At 37.2% G+C, this 22697-nt stretch overlaps 1 protein-coding gene across 1 annotated transcript in view; it reads left to right on the top strand.

The window, feature by feature from the left end:
• Positions 1–4168: 4168 nt before the first annotated feature.
• Positions 4169–22697, top strand: part of LOC136165525 (adenomatous polyposis coli protein-like) — a 39413-nt gene continuing 20884 nt past the window's right edge. The window contains exons 1-2 of the mRNA XM_065932024.1: positions 4169–4496; positions 16314–16392. The gene's annotated coding sequence lies outside the window, so the exon portion shown is untranslated. The remainder of the gene's footprint in view (positions 4497–16313; positions 16393–22697) is intronic.

Genomic DNA, 22697 nt, shown 5'->3' with positions numbered 1-22697 from the left:
GTACTTTTTTTGGTTTGTTTCAACTTTGGTTCATATTTATATTTTTACCAAAAAGTTTGTGTTATCTTGCAACTTATTTTTATATAAAAGCTTTTCTTTATTCTGTCTTCTTTATTTTACATGTGGGAAAGTTCTCTCTATTTAGTCTCCATGTACATAAGAATCCTGAAGTGAGGTATAAACTTAAGGATGATGGACCTGATCCTTGATTTTTCTATTTTGTCCACATTAATATTCTAATTTTTAACAGTTCAAAGTAGTGCTTCTTCAGGGCAGAAGAATTGTAAGGTAACTGAAAATAGGCTTACCTTAACTAGATAAATATATATATTTTAAAGAGCTAGTACAATTTAATTAAAACTATTTGTGACTGTGGGGCAGTAAAAGTGTTTCAACTCTTCACTTCACATCAGAAAGCCAGGCTGAGCCTAGCAGTGATCATCAAGTTTTAGGACTTCTTAGAGTAAAAAATAACTTTCTTATGATAACTTATGTATTTGTTTATTCATTTTCTTTATGGATACTTATATGCTTTTTTATTTTTACTGATAAACACAAGATATTAACATTTCCATTTTACTTGTGGTTTTAGTTTTCCTTACAAACAGATATGACCAGAAGGCAGTTGGAATACGAGGCAAGGCAAATCAGAGTTGCAATGGAAGAACAACTAGGTAGTTGCCAGGATATGGAAAAACGAGCACAGGTAACATATTTATTATTAAACTATGAAACAGTAGTAGCTAGATTTCTATGAAGAATCTAATGAATTACAGCTCTGTTAACTTTGGTCAAGTTTTATTCTTAAAGATTTTTTAAAGTCTATCTTTACTTTGGCACTAGTTCAAAATAAGAATAGTTTACTATGGCTGCTGGGAAGCATAACCAGTATTCACATAATTCTGCCTTCATATTTCAATTCTCGGATACTGTTCTGCTATGCCTTGGAATTATAAGAGGGAAGAAGAATTCAATTCTGGTCATCTTATTAGTTGCTAGCTAACTTCAGTTATCCTTTGAGATTTTTACTTCTGTGTTTGTGTAATGAAAAAAGGAAAGTCTCATTCGAGGAGAGAAACATATAAAAAGAACCTTGGGAAGAGAAACAAATTGAATGGAGAACATTCTCATGTTTCTACCCTCAACTATGTAAAGAAAGAATATTGGCATAAGAAAGGATTTCTTAAGACATTAGACTAATTATAAAGACTGGTAAAATTCTACTATTTTAAAATTAAGAATTTATCTTATATTAGGTACCTTAAAGAAAATGAAAAGGGGAAAAAGCATGTTTGGGAATTCCCTGTCTGTCCATTTGTTTGGACTCAGTGCTGTTACTGCCAGGCCCTGAGTTCAGTCTGTGGTCAGAGAACTAAGATCCCGCAAGCCAAAATGGCACGGCCAAAAGAAGAAAATAAAAAGGTGAAAAGATAAGTTACATATTGGGAGAAGGTATTTATCACCATATAAGTGGTATGGAATCAAGAATATATAATGAATTTCCAAAGATACTTTAAATTATATGATACAATTAATACAGATTTAGTATTTGTAACAGTTGGTGTTTTCATGAAATTATTTTAAAATACCAGGCAGATTTTGTTTGTTGATAGAAAAACTATGAGAAATTTTACTCTGGTTTATATGAATTTACGTTTTTAGAATGTGAATTTATGGAATACTGTATACATGTTTTTCTATATCTGTTAATGTGTTTGCTTTTAGAGGTTCTTAAGAAATGAGATGTTGATATGAAAATGTCTGTATTAATGTATAAATATAAATAAGTATATTCCAGACAGCTTACTCTAGAACAGGTTAACTTGAGTTCTTTCTTGGCCATTTTGTCCAGATATGTGCAGATGTATTCATTTTAATTTTGTTCTGGAATATAGTGTTCTTTTGCTAGTTAATATTCTAAGGAATTTTTAGTCCATATTTTATAAATACAGCAAACATTCATTTATTCTGGAAATATATTAAGCTTAGGGCTAAAGAGATATTGTACACAAAGCAAAAATGGAAGTATTTGCAGTACATATGAGGAGTTACTATCCCTAATATACAGGGAGCACCTACAAATCAATTGAAAACAAGACAACCAAAGAGGAAAATAATCAGAAGGTATGAGTAGTCCCATCACAAAAGTACAAGTGGTTAATAAATCATTGTTAAAATATACTTAAACGTCACTAGTTATCAGGGAAAAGTAACATACAATAATGTTGTTTTTTGTTTGTGGTGGTGGTTTCTTGTTTGGTTGGTTAATTTTCTGCCTATCAGGCTGGCAAAAGCTTTAAAGTTTAGTGTCATGTAATACTGGTGAGATTTTGAGAGATTGTAATATGAAGCATCGTTGTCTGCCTGTTGTAAGAATAAACTGGTACAGTCCTGAAGGACTCTGTAGCACTACCTGTCAAAGTTAAAATGTTTGTACCCTCTGACATAGTAATTCTGTAAGACTCTCAGAATATGTCCTCCAGGAATGTCGAGTTAAAGCAGCAAGAATATAAGTATGGATTTTATGCTATTCATCACAACACTGTAAGACAGAGAGAGAGAGACGATTGCAGTGTCCACCATTTGGGTAGTTATTAAATTATTACAATAGTAGTATGCAACTCTTACAAACACTAATAATTAGGTAATGGGAATAATGAAAATAATTGTCCATAGTAATTCTCTCCCTCATAACTCTGCTTGAGTGACTCAGCACGTAAGACTAGAATGGTCAGCTAACGAACATGAAAGTGAATTCCAAGAAGGCCTGAGGCCATGAGAAAAAAATGTGTTACCTCCTTTGCAAGGAAAAGATGGATAAAAATTCCAAGTAAAATAAAAATAGAGTGAAAGTTTTTTTTAAAAACAATCATGTACCAGAAACAGAAGCCAACATTATATTAGATTGAGAAAATAGAGAAATAATTAGATTATTACCTTTGCAGTCATTAACATGGTTTGCCGCTTGCTCTCATCACTATTACTTAACTTTGTTTGGAGGTTCCACTAATTCAGGTAGAAAGAAAACAAATTGTTTAACTACTGCACTATTTTCCAACTAGAAGGGAAGAGAGCAAATAATTGTCATTTGTAAACTACATTGTTGTCTACCTAGAAAAACCATGGTGAAGAGCCAAAAAGTTTTTCAGCTAATGAGAGAACTCAGTAGGGTGGCTGGAGTTAAGATACATTAGGGTTTCTCTATTAGCAATGACTACCATTTGGAAATGGAAATTGGGTAGAATGATCTCTTCATAATGACAGGAAATTTTAAAATACCAAACACAGACCACATGAAGAAAAATATAAAATTGCTAAAGGACACACTATGGGGCCCTAGAAGTAGAAAAGCCTGTGTGGCTCTCTGCATTGTATTTGTGTTATCTGGTTGCAGCGATGCCAGGGATATCACAGAAGAGGGGCCAACTAAGATTGTAAGGTCCTGCAGGGTATGGAGGAGTGAAGTGAGTAGTCAGACCACTCTTGCTGTCTGTACATCCTGTGAATGCCTGCTTCCCCTGCACCCTGCATACAAGCCTGACCTTCCCACACACTTGCCCCTGGCCCCAGCTATTGTCTGTGCTGATCACTGGGGCAGTGAAGGGCATTCCCCCTCTGTGGCTTTCCCTGGTAACTGATGAGCCAACCTGACATCACTGTGTAACTGGCACTCTCCCCTTCCACCCAAGAGGGAAGCCTGCTGCGTATCCTGCCTGCCATCCGTCACACATGGTAGGGTATCACTCCAGGACTTTGTTTCAGGTGTGTAAGGTCCCCCTTCCATTAAACCACTGATGTCTCTGTTGCTAAAAATAAATAAGATCCCTGGGTGAGAAGATTTTAATATCCTAATAATGTCTTTCTTTAAAAAGTTGATATAGAAATATAATATGATTCTAGTCATAATCTTAATTTTTTTAGAGCCCGGAAAAATGATTTTTAAGTTTGTAAAGTAAGAATTTCCAAAAGTATTTAAGAAAATTATAGTGAGTGAGGATTTACCTTACCATTTGGTAAAATTTGCTGTAAAGGTGTTGCAGTAATCACAGTATGATATTAATAGCACAGGAATAGACATAGGCAAATAGAACAGAATAGAGACTAGAAAAAGATGTAAGAAAATCTGGAATCTTTTAATGATAGAAGTTGCAAGTTTGGGGGGGGGGAATGGTAAATAACTCAGTGAGAACATAGATGATAACTGGGAACCTTTCTGGTGGTGGTTGTTTTTTAGTCACTAAGTCGTGTCCGATTCTTTCGTGACCCTGTGAACTGTAGGCCGTCAGCCTTCTCTGTCCATGGGATTTCTCAGGCAAGAATACTGGAATGGGTCGCCATTTCCTTCTCCAGGGGATCTTCCTGACCCAGGGATTGAACCCACATCTCCTTCATTGGCAGGCAGATTCTTTACCACTGAGCCACCAAGGAAGCCCTATCTAGTAGTAGAGAAATTAAATTAGATCCCTACCTCACATCTTGTACATGAAGAGTTACAGGTGAGTTAAATATCTAAATGTAAAAAATAAAATTAATAGAAGAAAATATAGGACAAGAGAGATCTTAATTAAGAATGGAAACTCAAAAGCAATAGGAGGGGACAGGATTTATTTTGTAAAATTTTAAAGCATTCATCCTGCAGGAAAAAAAAATACGGGAAACTATTTGTGACACATCAAGGGGGAAAGGTTTAATATCCCTGTACTGTAAGAATTCTACAAACTAAGAAGAAAAAGACAACTTTTTATATGGGCAGAGGATGTAATCATTCAGTTTATTGAAAAGAAAATGCAGATGACCAATAAAACACATACAAATGACTGTGGAACAGTTTTGGGGAAATTGAAACAAAATCCACTCTTGCCCATGCCTATTTGAATTAGTCTCTGCCTGTCTCCATTAACAGTTTGGTTATTTATTTATTTGTTTCTTTATTTGTTCAACACAAATTTGGGCTCATAGTATGGTGCTCCCTACTCTCCTCTATGCGTGTAAGAAAAGGTTGGATAAATGTACATCAGCTTATTCATAAGAGCTTTTTCTGGGAGTTGGGGATTGGTAGAACGAAAGTTACTTATCCTTCTGTGCTGCTGTAATGTTTTATAAATACATGGATGACATAGTTCTGTGTAGCTTTACCTGTTTTCTGCTTGACATATATTTAGGTGATTTATAATTTCTCACTGTTGAAACAACTCTGATAAACATACTTATCCATATCCTATAAACGTGCACAAAAGTTTTTCTAGGTCAAGAGTCTTTTTCTTAGAGGGCTGTATGGTAAGTAGCTTAGACTTTGTCAGCCATGTGGTCTGTTGCAACTACTCAACTCTGCCTTTGTAGCAAGAAAGCAACCATAGACAACAGTATATGAGCAAATGAGCATGACTGTGTTTCAGTAAAACATGATTCATAAACAGATGACTGGCAAGCCTTAACTTGCTGACCTCTGCTCTGGTACACATACCTGAAAGCATAATTGCTGGTCCTAAGGTAGGAGTGTTCTGAATAGTGTTGGCCAGATTGCCCTCAAAATGATTTTATCAGTTTTCGTTTCTCCCAGGAGTATATGAGAATTCTGTTTCCTTTGACTCTTGTTTTCTTTTTTTCCTTCAGAAATTGTGAGTCAAACTTTATAATTAACAATCAATGAGCATATGAAACATTATCTTGTCATTTAGTTTATACTTTCATGAGTGCTACTGAAGTTGAATATCTTTTCATATATGTATTAGACTTTTAAGATTTTCTTTTTGCTGTTTTTTTCATATTGTTAGATGTCTTATTCATTTATATTTGAGAGATATTTTAATATACTCTTAATACCCATCTGTTATACATGATGTATTTCATAACTGTTCCCTGCCAAATCTGTTACCTACTTTTGCTTAATGATAACAAAAAATTATTTTTTATTGTAATGCTAAATTAGTTATATTGTCGTATTTGTGCTTTCTTCAACCTATTTTTACATCTTTTCCTATCTTTAAATATACCCTATTTTTTTCTAGTAAGTCTAATGTTTTATTTTTCAATTAGATCATTAATTCATCTCAGATTTGCTATTATATATGTTTTAGAGGTCAGTAAGTCAGTTCAGTTGCTCAGTGATGTCCGACTCTTTGCGACCCCATGAACCGCAGCACGCCAGGCCTCCCTGTCCATCACCAACTCCCGGAGTCCACCCAAACCCATGTCCATTGAGTCGGTGATGCCATCCAGCCATCTCATCCTCTGTCATCCCCTTCTCCTCCCGCCCTCAATCTTTCCCAGCATCAGGGTCATTTCAAATGACTCATTTCTTCACATCAGGTGGCCAAAGTATTGGAGTTTCAGCTTCAATATCAGTCCTTCCAATGAATACACAGGACTGCTCTCCTTTAGGATGGACTGGTTGGATCTCCTTGCAGTCCAAGGGACTCTCAAGAGTCTTCTCCAGGGAGGTGGGAGAGGGGATCGGGATGGGGAATAAAAAAAAAAAAAAGAGTCTTCTCTTTTGAACACCACAGTTCAAAAGCATCAATTCTTCGGCACTCAACTTTCTTTATAATCCAACAATCCATACATGACCATTGGAAAAACCATAGCCTTGACTAGACGGATGTTTGTTGGCAAAGTAATGTCTCTGCTTTTTAATATGCTGTCTAGGTTGGTCATAACTTTCCTTCTAAGGAGTAAGTGTCTTTTAATTTCATGGCTGCAATCACCATCTGCAGTGATTTTGGAGCCCAAAAAAATAAACTCAGCCACTGTTTCCCCAACTATTTTCCATGAAGTGATGGGACCAGTTGCCATGATCTTAAGTTTTCTGAATGTTAAGCTTTAAGCCAACTTTTTCACTGCCCTCTTTCACTTTCATCAAGAGGCTCTTTAGTTCTTCACTTTCTGCCATAAGGGTGCTGTCATCTGCATATCTGAGGTTATTGATATTTCTCCTGGCAGTCTTGATTCCAGCTTGTGCTTCATCCAGCCCAGCGTTTCTCATGATGTACTCTGCACATTAGTTAATTTTAGCATATGTGCTGCCAAAGCGAGCACTGCACTTTAGTTAAATAAGTAGGGTGACAATATACAGCCTTGACGTACTCCTTTTCCTATTTGGAACCAGTCTGTTGTTCCATGTTCAGTTCTAACTGTTGCTTCCTGACCTGTATACAGGTTTCTCAAGAGGCAGGTCAGGTGGTCTGGTATTCCCATCTCTTTCAGAATTTTCCTCAGTTTGTGGTGATCTACACAGTCAGAGGCTTTGGCATAGTCAATAAAGCAGAAATAGATGTTTTTCTGGAACTCTCTTGCTTTCTCGATGTTCCAGCGGATGTTGGCGATTTGATCTCTGGTTCCTCTGCCTTTTCTAAAACCAGCTTGAACATCTGGAAGTTCACAGTTTATGTAGTGTTGAAGCCTGGCTTGGAGAATTTTGAGCATTACTTTACCAACGTTTGAGATGAGTGCAATTGTGAGGTAGTTTGAGCATTCTTTGGCATTGCCTTTCTTTGGGATTGGAATGAAAACTGACCTTTTCCAGTCCGATGGCCACTGCTGAGTTTTCCAGATTTGCTGACATATTGAGTGCAGCACTTTCATAGCATCATCTTTTAGTTTTAGAGGTAGGAATCTAATTTTATGTATATATATATATAAACACTCATGCATATGATTTTTAAATGTGTGTATATAGTATATGTTATATGCAGTATAATTTCTATTCAATAATTATATAATTAGTGATATATACAGACATACAGATACACACAGATAGATATATATTTATGTTGTTAACAGAATTTTCCATTAACATTTATTGGATGCATCTCTGTTTCCCCATGGATTAGTAATGCTGTTTTTGGCATTTGAGAAGTTGTATTTGCTGAATATTTGTGAACTCTGTTCCATTAGTCTGTTTTAGCTTCTCTGGATACCACACTTGTTTTATTTGCTATAATTTTATTAATCTTAAGTCTTGTAGTATGAGTCCTACTTATTTACGTCTGTAAAAATGTGTTTATATTCTGTTTCATTACTCTTTTATTTGAAATTTAGTATCAGCTTATTTTCTTCAAGGAAAAACCTTATTGACTTTTGATTAGTTATACATTGAATTTATAAATTAATTTCAGGAGAATTTATATCTTTACAGTATGAAGATTGGATCTTGGTTGAAAGATTGGTCTCTGGATTCTAATTCCGTGTCACTTATCAGCACAGTGATCTTGTTTAAACTCTGCCTCAGTTTTCTCATTGGTAAAATGTAGAAAATGATTCCCTGTAAAAAATGTAAGGATTAAATGAGTTAATATGCATAAAACCCTTGGAGTTTAGCAAATTCCAAGTAAATATTAGGTACTGTTACTCGTTTTGTATCTCATTCATTTGGGTCTTATTTTATGCCCTTCAGAAAAGCTTTATAACATTCTTCATAAAACCCTTGTTGTTCAATTGTTAAGTCATGTCCAACTCTTTACAGCCTCATGGTCTACAGCATACCAGACTTCCCTGTCCTTCACTTTCTCCCACAGTTTGCTCAAATTCATGTCCAGTGAGTCTGTGATGCTATCCAAACATCTCGTTCTCTGTAGTCCATATTCTTCATGATCCTCTTATACATCTTTTTTTTTTCATTTATTCCTAGATATCTTAGTTTTTGTTGCCATTGTGAATGGAATTTTCTCTAGTTTACATTACTAAATTTGATGTATCCAGGACTCTTCCTGAACTCTTTTGTTAGATTGTCTCAGTAGTTTAAGATTTTCTTGGATTTTTTCATTTAGATGTTAAATTGTCTCCAAGTAATGACAGTTTTGTCTTTTCCAGTCCTTTTTTCCCTCTTTGTATTATATAAGAAATGTAATACATCTTTGAATAAAGCAATGATAATTGGTCTTCTTCATCTCACCTTGGCTTTAAAGAGAATTCTGAAATTTCGCGATTAAGTATGCTGTTTACTTAAGGTTTTTGATACCATTTATCACGTTAAGGAATTTACCTTCTATTCCTAATTTCTTGAGAGCTGTCCTGAATTCATACTGAACTATTCAGTTCACTTCTGTTCAGTGGCTCAGTTATGTCGGACTCTGCAACCCCATGGACTGCAGCACACCAGGCCTCCCTGTCCATCACCAGCTCCCGGAGTTTACTCAAGCTCATGTCCATTAAGTCAGTGTTGCCATCCAACCATCTCATCCTCTGCCGTCCCCTTCTCCTCCCGCCTTCAGTCTTTCCAGCATCAGGGTCTTTAAATGAGTCAGTTCTTCGCATCAGGTGGCCAAAGTCTTGGAGTTGAATCTTCAGCGTCAGTCCTTCCAATGAATATTCAGGACTGATTTCCTTTAGGATGGACTGGTTGGATCTCCTTGCAGTCCAAGGGACTCTCAAGAGTCTTCTCCAACACCACAGTTCAAAAGCATCTATGCTTCGGCACTCAGCTTTCTTTAAGTCCTACTCTCATATCCATGCATGACTACTGGAAAAGCCATAGCTTTGACTAGACGGGCCTTTGTTGGAAAAGTGATGTTTCTGCTTTTTAATGTGCTGTCTAGGTGGGTCATAAATTTTCTTCCAAGGAGCAAGCGTCTTTCCTTTCATGGCTGCAGTCACCATCTGCAGTGATTTTGGAGTCCCAAAAAATAAAGTCTGTCACTGTTTCCATTGTTTCCCCCATCTATTTGCCATGAAGTGATGGGACCAGATGCCATGATCTTAATTTTGATGTTGAGTTTAGAGCCAACTGTCTCGCTCTCCTCTTTCACTTTTATTAACAGGCTTTTTAGTTCTTCTTCACTTTGTGCCATAAGGGTGGTGTCATCTGCATATCTGAGGTTATTGATATTTCTCCCAGCAGTCTTGATTCCAGCTTGTGCTTCATCCAGCCCAGCATTTCTCATGATGTACACTGCACATTAGTTAAATAAGCAGGGTGACAATATACAGCCTTGACGTACTCCTTTTCCTATTTGGAACCAGTCTGTTGTTCCATGTCCAGTTCTAACTGTTGCTTCCTGACCTGTATACAGATTTCTCAAGAGGCAGATCAGGTGGTCTGGTATTCCCGTCTCTTTCAGAATTTTCCACAGTTTGTTGTGACCCACACAGTCAAAGGCTTTGGCATAGTCAATAAAGCAGAAATAAATGTTTTTTCTGGAACTCTCTTGCTTTTTCGATGAGTCAGCAGGCATTGGCAATTTGATCTCTGGTTCCTCTGCCTTTTCTAAATCCAGTTTGAACATCTGGAAGTTCATGGTTCACATACTGTTGAAGTCTGGTTTGGAGAATTTTGAGCATTACCTTGCTAGCATGTGAGATGAGTGCAATTGTGTGGTAGTTTGAGCATTCTTCAGCATTGCCTTTCTTTGGGATTGGAATGAAAACTGACCCTTTCCAGTCCTGCAGTCATTGCTGAGTTTTCCAAATTTGCTACCATATTGAGTGCAACACTTGCATAGCATCGTCTTTGAGGATTTGAAATAGCTTAACTGGAATTCCATCACCTCCACTAGTTTTGTTTGTAATGATGCTTCCTAGGGCCCACTTGACTTCGCATTCCAGGATGTCTGCTCTAGGTGAGTGATCATATCATTTTGATCATCTGGTTTGTGAAGATCTTTTTGTACAGTTCTTCTGTGTATTCTTGCCACCTCTTCTTAATACATTCTGCCTCTGTTGGTCCATACCATTTCTGTCCTTTATTGTGCCCATCTTTGCATGAAATATTCCCTTGGTATCTCTAATTTTCTTGACGAAATCTCATCTTTCCCTTTCTGTTGTTTTCCTCTATTTCTTTGCATTGGTCACTAAGGAAGGCTTTCTTATCTCTCCTTGCTATTCATTGGAACTCTGCATTCAAATGAGTGTATCTTTCCTTTTCTCCTTTGCCTTTCACTTCTCTTCACAGCTATTTGTAAGGCCTTCTCAGACAACCATTTTGCCTTTTTGCATTTCTTTTTCTTGGGGATGGTCTTGCTCCCTGTCTCCTGTATAATGTCACGAACCTCCGTCCATAGTTCCTCAGGCAGTCTTGTCTATCAGATCTAATCTCTTGAATCTATTTCTCACTTCCACTGCATCGTCATAAGGGATTTGATTTAGGTCATATCTGATTGGTCTGGTAGTTTTTCCCTACTTTCTTCAGTTTAAGTCTGAATTTGGCAATAAGGAGTTCATGATCTAAGCCACAGTCAGCTTCTGGTCTTGTTTTTGCTGACTCTATAGAGCTTCTCCATCTTTGGATGCAAAGAATATAATTAGTCTGATTTCAGTGTGGACCGTCTGGTGAAAACCATGTGTAGAATCTTCTCTTGTGTTACTGGAAGAGGGTGTTTGCTATGACCAGGGTGTTCTCTTGGCAAAACTCTATTAGCCTTTGCCCTGCTTCATTCTGTACTCCAAGGCCAAGTTTGCCTGTTACTCCAGGTGTTTCTTGACTTCCTACTTTGCATTCTAGTCCCATGTAATGAAAAGGACATCTTTTTTTGGGTGTTAGTTCTAGAAGGTCTTGTAGGTCTTCACAGAACCGTTCAACTTCAGCTTCCTCAGCATTACCGGTCGGGGCACAAGCTTGGATTACCATGATACTGAATGATTTGCCTTGGAAATGAACAGAGATCATTCTGTCATTTTTGAGACTGCACCCAAGCATTTCGAGTGCTTTTGTTGACTTATGACATTTCTTCTAAGGGATTCTTTCCCACAGTAGTAATAATGGTCATCTGAATTAAATTCACCCATTCCAATCCATTTTAGTTTGCTGATTCCTAAAATATTGACGTTCACTCTTGCCATCTCCTGTTTGACCACTTCCAGTTTGCCTTGATTCATGGACCTAGCATTCCTATGCAGTATTGCTCTATCAGCATTGGACTTTGCTTCCGTCACCATCACATCCACAACTGAATGTTGTTTTTGCTTGGCTCCATCTCGTCAGTCTTTGTGGAGTTATTTCTAGGAGCATAGTGGGCACCTACCAACCCAGGGAGTGCATCTTTCAGTGCCCTGCCTTTTTGCATTTTCATGTTGTTGTTGGGGTTCTCAAGGCAAGAATAGTGAAGTGGTTTGCCTTTCCCTTCTCCAATGGGCCATGTTTTGTCAGAACTCTCCACCATGACCCATCCATCTTGGTTGACCCTACAAGGCATGCTCATAGTTAGATTGAGTTAGACAAGGCTGTGGTCCATGTGATCAGTTTGGTTAGTTTTCTGTGATTGTGGTTTTGAGTCTGTTTGCCCTCTGATGGATCAGGATAAGAGGCTTATGAAGCTTCCTGATGGGAGAGACTGACTGAGGGGGAAACTGGGTCTTGTTCTGTTTGGCGGGGCCATGCTCTGTGAACCTTTAATCCAATCCTCTGTTGAAGGGCAGGGCTATGTTCCCTCCCTGTTATTTATCTGAGGCCAAAGTATGGTGGAGGTAGTGAAGATAATGGCGACCTCGCTCAAAAGGTCACATGCCTGCACTGCTACATCCAGTGCCCCTGACCCTGCAGCAGGCCACCGCCGACCCCTGCCTCTGCCAGAGACTCCTGGACACTCATGGGCAAGTCTGGGTCAGTCTCTTGTGGGGTCACTGCTCCTTTCTCCTGGGTCCTAGTGCACACGAGGTTCTATTTGTGCCCTCCCAGAGTCTGTTTCCCCAGTCCTGTGTGAGTTCTGGCAGCTCTATGTTGGGTTAATGGTGACCTCCTCTGAGACAGCTTATGCCATACTCAGGTCTACTGTACTCAGAGCCCCTGCCTCTGCAGCAGTCCACTGCTGACCCACATGTTCACAGGAGACACCCAAACACAGTTCTGTCTCCGTCTCTGTGGAGTCTCTGGGTCCTGGTGCACATAAAGTTTGTTTGAGCCCTCTGAGTGTCTCTGGCGAGTATGGGGTTTGATTCTACATGGTATTTCAATATATATATCAAATTATATTACTAAATAATTTTTATATCAGTTTTTCAAAAGTCATACCATGTCTATATGCCTGAACAATTAAGCATGTTGCATTTTATTTAATTTCATAAATATTCAAGATTGTCATACAGAGAATGGAAAGAAGTGCTACTGACTTCTTCCATTTTATGTTGAGTAACGAAAGCACAAATGTTATTGTGGAAGCAATCATCAAGGTGCAGACTTGATTACAGGGTCTAGTGACCTAATAGCAATACAGAAATACAGTTCTGTGAAGAGGAATGTTAGGTATATTTTCCTGTTTTCACCCTCTAAATATTAAAAATTTTGACTTGGGACTTTATTGGTGAGGGGGAGCTGGTTATATAGAGAGAGGAAAACAATGAAATATTATGAAACTAATAAGTGTAGATAGTTTTGTTGTTTCTGTAATGCCAGGATGTATTTGGTGTCTGATGTAGAAGTAATCACTCATCTCTGCAGAATCTTTAGAGAGCTACTAAAAGTATTTCTTCTTCAGCATGTTTTCATGGTGAAAATTGGACACGGTAAAATGTCTTAAATAGAAAATATTATTTACCTTCAGTTCAGTTCAGTCGCTCAGTCATGTCCAACTCTTTGCGACCCCATGAATCACAGATCACCAGGCCTTCCTGTCCATCACCAGCTCCCGGAGTTTACCCACATTCATGTCCAGCGAGTCGGTGATGCCATCCAGCCATCTCATCCTCTGTCATCCCCTTCTCCTCCTGCCCCCAATTCCTCCCAACATCAGGGTCTTTTCCAGTGAGTCAACTCTTCGCATGAGGTGGCAAAAGTATTGGAGTTTCAGCTTCAGCATCAGTCCTTCAATGAATATTCAGGACTGATCTCCTTTAGGATGGACTGGTTGGATCTCCTTGCAGTCCAAGGGACTCTCGAGTCTGCTCCAGTACCACAGTTCAAAAGCATCAATTCTTCGGTGCTCAGCTTTCTTCACAGTTCAACTCTCACATCCATACACGACCACTGGAAAAACCATAAGCTTGACTAGACGGACCTTTGTTGACAAAGTAATGTCTCTGCTTTTTAATATGCTATCTAGGTTGGTCATAACTTTCCTTCCAAGGAGTGAGCGTCTTTTAATTTCATGGCTGCAGTCACCATCTGCAGTGATTTTGGAGCCCAGGAAAATAAAGTCAGCCACTGTTTTCACTGTTTCCCCATCTATTTGCCATGAAGTAATGGGACCAGATGCCATGATCTTAGTTTTCTGAATGTTGAGCTTTAAGCCAACTTTTTCACTCTCCTCTTCCACTTTCATCAAGAGGCTCTTTAGTTCTTCACTTTCTGCCGTAAGGGTGGTGTCATCTCCGTGTCTGAGGTTATTGATATTTCTCCCAGCAGTCTGGATTCCCGCTTGTGATTCTTCAAGCCCAGCATTTCTCATGATGTACTCTTCATATAAGTTAAATAAGCACAGTGACAATATACAGCCTTGATGTACTCCTTTTCCTATTTGGAGCCAGTCTGTTGTTCCATGTTCAGTTCTAACTGTTGTTTCCTGACCTACATATAGGTTTCTCAAGAGGTGGGTCAGGTGGCCTGGTGTGACCATCTGTTTCAGAATTTTCCACAGTTTTTTGTGATCCACACGGTCAGAGGCTTTGGCATGGTCAATAAAGCAGAAATAGATGTTTTTCTGGAACTCTCTTGCTTTCTCGATGTTCCAGCGGATGTTGGCAGGTTGATCTCTGGTTCCTCTGCCTTTTCTAAAACCAGCTGGAACATCTGGAAGTTCACAGTTTATGTATTACTGAAGCCTGGCTTGGAGAATTTTGAGCATTACTTTACTAGCGTGAGAGAGGAGTGTGATTATTTACCTTAAGTTCACTATTTTCAGAATTGTGATAGAGAATTAGCATAGTTGTAGTGATACAACTGAGGGACTGAGAGAGGAAGGTTTCTTTTTTGGTGAGCACATCTGTTTTGAACTTTTCCAAAAAACAGCAACAATAATGATTCCTACTATGGCAATAAAATCATAAGGACATTGTATTTAAACAAAACTATGTATGATTCAAGGGTAAGTTTTGTATGTAAGCTTTTTAGCTGTATATACTTAAAGCTATTTGTTATAATACTTTAATTATCTATTGAAGTATACATGCTCAAAAATCTTTCATTGATGGGTGCATAATCATAAAAAGTTTGCAAATCACTCCGTCTATTTTCTGACACTTTTTCCTCATTGAAACAATTACTCTTACAATACAGTTTCTTATACCAATGTTACAGTGTCAACTATGGAATTCTGGCAGTTGATGATAAAATATTGGCAGTACTTATTTTTAAAACATTTCCCACATTTTTCACTTCCACATTGTTTGATCTGTAGTTACTGCTTTGTGTTCACTTGAAGATCTCAGTATATGGGGGAAGCAATAACTCCTACCATCATTGTGATCTTTAGTGTTTGGAGTAATGTTTAGCTGAAGTATTTGGGAAAGCTAACTCTGAAAGGTACTGCTGACCTGTAATAGGAATAACTTTAGGGAAGATTGTTCTTATTGTTTACGTACTGGTGCTTCTTAAAAAAAATCAGATGCTCTTTCTCTTTACAGGATGCCATACTTTACATAAACTCATTATACTGAACTGACATCTGAATTAATATAAAAGTTTAAATTCAGATGTAATTTTCTTTTTGAAAGTTTTTGAGAACAGCTTTTATATACCAGTTTCACACTGTTATGTATCATGTGTTGTTCAGTTGCTCAGTCATGTCCAGGTCTTTGCTACTCTGTGAACTGCAGCATTGCCAGGCTTTCCTGTCCTTCACTGTCTCCCTGAGTTTGCTCAAACTCATGTCCGTTGAAATCCATGATACCATCTAACCATCTTATCCTCTGTTGTCCCCTTCTCCTTCTGCCTTCAATGTTTCTCAGCATCAAGATCTTTTCCAGTGAGTTGGCTCTTCGCATCAGGTGGCCACAGTATTGGAGCTTCAGTTTCAGCATTAGTCCTTCCAGTGAATATTCAGGACTTTAGGATGGGCTGGTTGGATCTCCTTGCGGTCCACTGGACTCTCAAGAGTCTTCTCCAACACCACAGTTCAGAAGCATCAGTTCTTCAGCCCTCACCTTTCTTTATGGTCCAAGTAGATACATAACTTGCATTTGTACAGTTTTCCTAAATTTAGGGATCTGTTTTATAAAGTTAGATATGTTAAAAAGTTGAACTGATGCACTGATGTCCTCAGTATATGAATATGTATATGTATATGTATCTAATTCTCACATAAGAATGACTTGGCATAGAAAAAAGAATGATTTGATATAATCCTACTTTTAAATGGTAACCATAGAATGGTTAATGTTAAATTAATATTAAAAACTAATGTTTTTTTTTAATAAAAATAGATCTAACTTGGTTACTTATTTTATTTTAGCGAAGAATAACCAGAATTCAACAAATAGAAAAGGACATACTTCGTATACGACAGCTTTTACAGTCCCAAGCAACCGAAGGTTAGTGAATTGTCTCTTTTGTTTGTAGTTATAATGATAGGTGGTTGTTCTAAGAAAAGAAAATATGTATAATTAGCATGGCGTCATTGAAATAGATGCTCTAGAGAATTGAGACACTTGATAAGCTTTTTCATTAAATTAAGTATAGATTTCAAAAATCTATACTAGTATGATTTCTTCATAACTTTTATGCAATTAAAGCTTATAGAGCCATAAATAGATACCTTACTTCAGTTATCTGTTTACATATAATTTGGCTACTAACAGTTTGTAAATAAGCTATCTCCTTGTGTAATCCATAGTAAAAGTTGATCATATACATTTATCTGTGCTTACTTTACAAACTTCATTAAAATGACAGTAAAAGGGTAAAATGAAAAAGCACAAATACCAGGGAAGGTGACAATAAAATTTGGAGAACTGCAAAGCAGATAAACAAACAATTCTTCTAGATTATGGTAGAGAGCTGACCCCAGAGTGAGCAGTAGGAGGTCACAAAGCAACTCATTTTACACTGTGGAGTCCTGAAAGTTTCCAGAGTTGGTTACACTAGGTACTTCTGGAAATGAGGATTAAAAAGGGGGTTAAAACCATATTTGTCAGCTCTTCAGCTGAAATTTGGTTTTGATCACTACACAGAAGGATGGGGTATAAAAAACCATCCCTTCAGCTATCTGTTTATAGCCACTGAATTTGGGCACTTGTCACTTTGTTTATGGGTAAATAAAAAGAAAACCTACATGGAACTTAAATGAACTATTGCTGAATAAGGAAAAATAGCATGTGGGAGGCTCAGAGAAAATAAAGTATTTCTTCTTAAGTCAACTACAGGATGACCTGTCTCTCTGCAATAAGAGCAAAAAGTGTTGAATAAAAGTCCTCATTGAACAATACAGAATTGTTGCTAGGAAAAATTGGCTCAGTATTTGGGGATATACCAATGCAAAGTTTCTAATATGCAGCCAGATTGAGACTCACATTCCAGATCATACAGGAAAAAAGAAGAGAATGCAAAGAATGAAATATCAACCTAGTGCTTTTTTCTAACTATAATTACTAAAAACATGATGAAGTGCTTGTTGATATTTTAAAATGTTTATGAGATACAAAATAGTATGTACACTTTGATCCCATTTTTTAATATGCACAAACAGTCTTTCAGAAATAATATGAAAAGGCAGGTAACCACTGCTAATACCTCCTTGTTTTCTTAGTTTGGCCAGTTTTGTAATGTTTTTATAGTAGCTGCACAGCTTTTAGAGTGAGAGAAAACTTTTGTATGCGAAACAAATCTGACGTGTCCTTTCATCACCAGCATCCTTCCCAAGTAGCTCGATGGTAAAGAATCCGCCTGCCAGCCCAGGAGACGCAGGTTCTATCACTGGGTCGGGAAGATTCCCTGGAGAACGAAATGGCAACCCACCCCAGTAGTCTTCCCTAGTAAATCCAGTAGAAAGAGACACCTGGTGGACTACCGTCCATGGGGTTGCAAAAGAGTCGGACATGACTTGGCAAGTAAACCACAGCAACAGCACTTACTGCCAGCCCTGAGAATCTGACTGGATAATGAACAGTTCTGTTTGGAGGCAGAAACTTAGTGCAAGCCCATTTACACACAGAGAAGACAACTAATTCTAATGTCAAAAAGTATAATTTTGAAAACAGTGTCTTTTAAGACTCTGGTCATGCATGCCTTGCTTTTTAAATCTCTTAGAAGCTTTGGCTTCAGTACATTTGAATTTGAAATATGTAGAAACATGTACTTGCTAAGTAGTCAAGTTCAGTGTAATAGTCATATTGCTAAAAGTAGTTTAATCTGGATGTTTTAAGTCAGTATGAACCAAATATTTGTAATATACAGACTGTGTCCTTTTTGCAATATTAACTCTTCAGTACTGTTTTTTTCTTTCCAAAATAAAACAAAACTATCTCTTTACTCCTTTTTCAATGTCATTGGCATTGCTGTATGTGGCATTCTGGTTATTATGGCCCCTTTGGGTTTCCAGGGTAGTTTATCTGTGGTGTTTTGTTTTTTTTTCCCCTTGATCAAAATTACTATACTCTATTTTTAAAACTGTTTTTAGAGAGGCAACTTTTGTTTTTTATTGAGCAGCACTGCATTTATATTTTCTTTTTATATATATTTTTTCTGCTTTGAGTGTTTGCTGTTGTTTTTCTAGCTTCTTTAGTTATAGTTAGCTTTTATTCACCATCTTTCTTGTATTATGATTTTTACTGTTTGGCTGCATCAACAGGGTTGTTTTTTTTTAAATTTCTAAATCAATATTTACACTTATTTTTTCTACTTGATTGACTCTTTCATGTGTGTTAAATAGCCTTCTTTGCTGTTAGTATTGCTGCACGGGGCTTCTTTTGGTCATCATTTGCCTGGTATAATATACTCACTGTCAGTACATTTCCAAACGTTACCAACATTCTGGCCTCTAGAAATTCCTAAGAAAAACTGTCATTTGTTAATAATAGTTCTCATTATCAGTACAATTATAAGTTTATTGCAGGTTGGGGGCTTGTTTGTGTTTTTTTATCTGTTCAAGATTTCATTTATATCATTGGATTTGGGACCAACTGTCTACCACCATAACCTAGTCTATTCTTGTTTCTTTTTGTTATAAAAATGGCCATATTTTTCATAGCCTTAAGTCGTTACATTTATTCAGTGAATATAAACTAAAAGAAGGTATCATGTCTTATTTAAGAAAGAAAGGTTTTTAATTTTACTGTTTGCTGTTTCTTTATTACTATCAGAAGGAGAAGCTAGAAAATGGAGAAAACGGGATCAGATACTCATAAATTAGTTCACATACAGTACTGAGAAGAAAAGATGTCTGCCAAATAATTTCTCCACCATGAAGCATCTTATAACACTATCTTTGCCCTACCTGCTAACAATTCTGGTTTAAGATCTAGATGCAGGATATAACTCAGATGATATAACTATTGCACTTGATTCAAATCTCAGAAGTTCCAAGAGGGTACATGAGGCAACCAGTCCTACCACTTTCTTTTGTATTCTATAGGTTATTTACTGACAAATGTATACCATTTGGGGGGGAGGGGCCCCAAAAGATGGGAGCTATAAGGAAAATTGTGGCATGATTTAATAGTCTCTAGAAAATAGCCAATGAGAAATAGTTTTTAAAATCCCATGCAGAGTACTCTTATAACTCATTAATAAAGAGACAACCCAACTTACAAATGGGCTAAAGATTTGAATACACATTTCACCAGAAAAATTCATAGGAATGGCTAATAAGCACATGAAAATAGGCTCGACATCATTGGATGTTAAGGAAGTCAAGTTAAAACCACAATGCTATATCACTCTATACTCACTAGGATGGCTGTAATCGTGAGGAAAACAATAAGCATTGGCACGGATGTGGATAAATAGAAGCTGTCATATGTTGCTGATGGGAATGTAAAATGGTTCAGCCACTTGGAAAAGTTTGGCAGTTATCTAAAGTATTAAAGGTATAGTTACCATATGACCCAGCAATTCCACTTCTAGCTATCTAAGAGAAATGAGCACATATGTCCACACAGAGACTTTAATTTGAATATTCATGGAAGTATTATTCACAGTAGCCCAAAAGTAGAAAAATGCAAAAGTGTATCAACTGGTAAATCAATAAATAAAATGTATACCGTTACAATGTAATACTACTCGGCAATTAAAAGGAACAAATTGTTGACACACACTATAACTGAGGTGAACCTCAAAAACATTATACTGAGTAAAAGTAGCTAGACATGTAAGTCCGTATATTCCATTTACAATAAACGTACAGAAAAGGCGAGTTTACAGAGCAGAGTCATAGTTACTTGGAGCTGTGAGTGGGAATGGGGATTACCTATAAATGAGCATGAAGGATCTTTTTAGAATGATGAAAATGGTCTAAAACTGAAATATAGTGATTCTTGGTAAGTTTATTCAATGTCATTGAGTTGTACACTTAAAGTGGGTGAATTGTCTTAAAGGCATTTTAAATCCAACGTAACCAAAGCACAACTAATGATGGTCTCCTCCTAAGTCCTCCTTGTGACCCCCACATCCTCCAAATCCTCCTTCTCCTTTAGTATTATCTGTCTCCATGAATGGTACCACCATTATTCAGCTGTGTGAGCTAAGAAACAGAAGAGTAGTTTGTGACCCCAGATCTCTTCTTCCACTCACTGTATCCAGTCTGTCGTGCAGTCCTTCAGGTTGACCTCTGTCTCCAAGCATCAGTGCTTCCCTGGGTGTAAAGGACTGTCATCTCCCACTTACTTTAATATTTAGTCTGCAAGTTGATCTCTTGTGTTTCCCATCTTCTTAGACCATTCAAAATTTGAGTTTAAACGATCAGAATACATGCACCTTTTTCCTTTAGAGTATTGGTTATGTGGGGGCATGAGTGCCATCTGAGAATCACACTAAAATTCAACAAAATCATTAAGTTCCTTTTTTTTTTTTTTTTTTAATATTATTTTATTAGTTGGAGGCCAATCACTTTACAACATTTCAGTGGGTTTTGTCATACATTGACATGAATCAGCCATATAGTTACACGTATTCCCCATCCCGATCCCCCCTCCCACCTCCCTCCCCACCCGACTCCTCAGGGTCCTCCCAGTGCACCAGGCAAGAGCACCTGACTCATGCATCCCACCTGGGCTGGTGGTCCGTTTCACCATAGATAGTATACATGCTGTTCTTTCAAAACATCCCACCCTCACGTTCTCCCCCAGAGTTCAAAAGTCTGTTCTGTACTTCTGTGTCTCTTTTTCTGTTTTGCATATAGGGTTATCGCCACCATCTATCTAAATTCCGTATATATGTGTTAGTATACTGTAATGTTCTTTATCTTTCTGGCTTACTTCACTCTGTATAATGGGCTCCAGTTTCATCCATCTCATTAGAACTGATTCAAATGAATTCTTTTTAACGGCTGAGTAATATTCCATGGTGTATATGTACCACAGCTTCCTTATCCATTCATCTGTTGATGGGCATCTGGGTTGCTTCCATGTCCTGGCTATTATAAACAGTGCTGCGATGATAAGTTCCTTTTTTTAACCATCTCTCTGTTCTACTCTTCACACTGTAATTCTTTGATATCCTAGAGCAAACCACGTTTCTCCCATCACAGCTCCTTTGCATATGGTCTCTATTTCCCTAAATTTTTGCATGTGGTCTCTGTTTCCTTCATCCTCTGCCATATCCCGTTTCCTAGAACTCCTGTTTATATTTTAGATCTCAGTCCAAACAATACTTCCTAAGAGAGCACTTCCCCCGACTCCCACAATGTCTGATGTCCCTCTGTTATATATCCTTATAAGCAACTTGTGCTCTTTTTTCAGAGTGCTTGTCGAAGTGTTTAACTTTACTGTTGTTTCTTTCATTATTTGATAGCATCCCTGACTAGACTAAATCTGGAAGAGTGCGTTGAACGATGCCTGGGTTTGTCAGTACTGTGTTCTCCAGCCCTATTGCAAGTAACTGACATAGCACATACTCAATAATTACTTTTATATTGACATCTTCAGTGATGTCAGTGTCAAATCTTTGTAGATTTAGTGCTCGTTGATTCATTTTTTCTCTTCACTGACTTTGTATTCTCTGCTTTAGATGATTTTGTTGAATTTTATGGTATCACTTTCCCAAGGTACTGTTTTTTCTTGTTTCTGAATTATTGGGACTACTTCTCTTTTGCCTATGTATAACTTACACTTGTTTATTGATGGAAATAGTATATGTAAATTATTTTAAAGTCACATTTTAAATGGTCTAGGAAAGCTTTATGTTTAAATAAATTCCAGTGGAAGCCATTTTGTAACATAGTTTTCCATTATTATGTCACAATTTTTAATGTGTAATTTTTAATTTTGCCTATAATGTTCCTAGAGGAGGCACACTGGTAATTGTTTCTATAAAAGATACTTGATTATTTTCTTTCTTTGATTCTGTGGTGATAGTTTTCAAAGTGACTGCTTTGTACTAGATATAATCTGTCTTGAAATTACTGCTTTTACTGGATATAATCTTGCCCTTTCACTTTACCTAACAGATGGTGGTTACATTAGAAAAGGTTTTGGTTTTATTCATATTAGAATCTAAGAGCTTATCTGTTGGTTTCATATTACTTTTATTAGCAGATGTATATAAAAATATATGTGTGTGTAAGTATAAATATACTTACATAGAAGGTATTTATAAGCTATAGTAACTGCTATATTTGCAGCTCTATTAAATACCAGAACCATGTGACCTTGCGGAAAAGACAGTTATTTGCTCTAGTTGGGTT

This window comes from Muntiacus reevesi, chromosome 3 (assembly GCF_963930625.1).
Source record: "Muntiacus reevesi chromosome 3, mMunRee1.1, whole genome shotgun sequence".
Lineage (NCBI taxonomy): Eukaryota > Metazoa > Chordata > Mammalia > Artiodactyla > Cervidae > Muntiacus > Muntiacus reevesi.
The sequence above is the reverse complement of the archived record's forward strand: the minus strand, read 5'-3'. Positions and strand labels throughout refer to the sequence as shown.